We start from the raw sequence: 235 nt of genomic DNA, 5'->3' as shown, positions 1-235 counted from the left end.
CTGTGTTTATTTTGTCCTTTTTTGGTTTTAATTTCTATTTATGTTTTCTGATTTGTAGCTCAAAGGGGGCTCTGAGACATGACTGTTGGGCAGGAGCTCCATTATACCGGCTTAGTTCCATTTAAGACAACGGAGCCATTTGCTGAAACAGGCTCCTTGGGCCTTCGAGGCACCATACTGTGTCTAAGATATTGCTCTGACTGTAAAAGTCATGCTTCTCCAGCCTGGCAGCTGG

Source organism: Anser anser (assembly GCF_964211835.1).
Source record: "Anser anser genome assembly, chromosome: 3".
NCBI lineage: Eukaryota > Metazoa > Chordata > Aves > Anseriformes > Anatidae > Anser > Anser anser.
The sequence above is the reverse complement of the archived record's forward strand: the minus strand, read 5'-3'. Positions refer to the sequence as shown.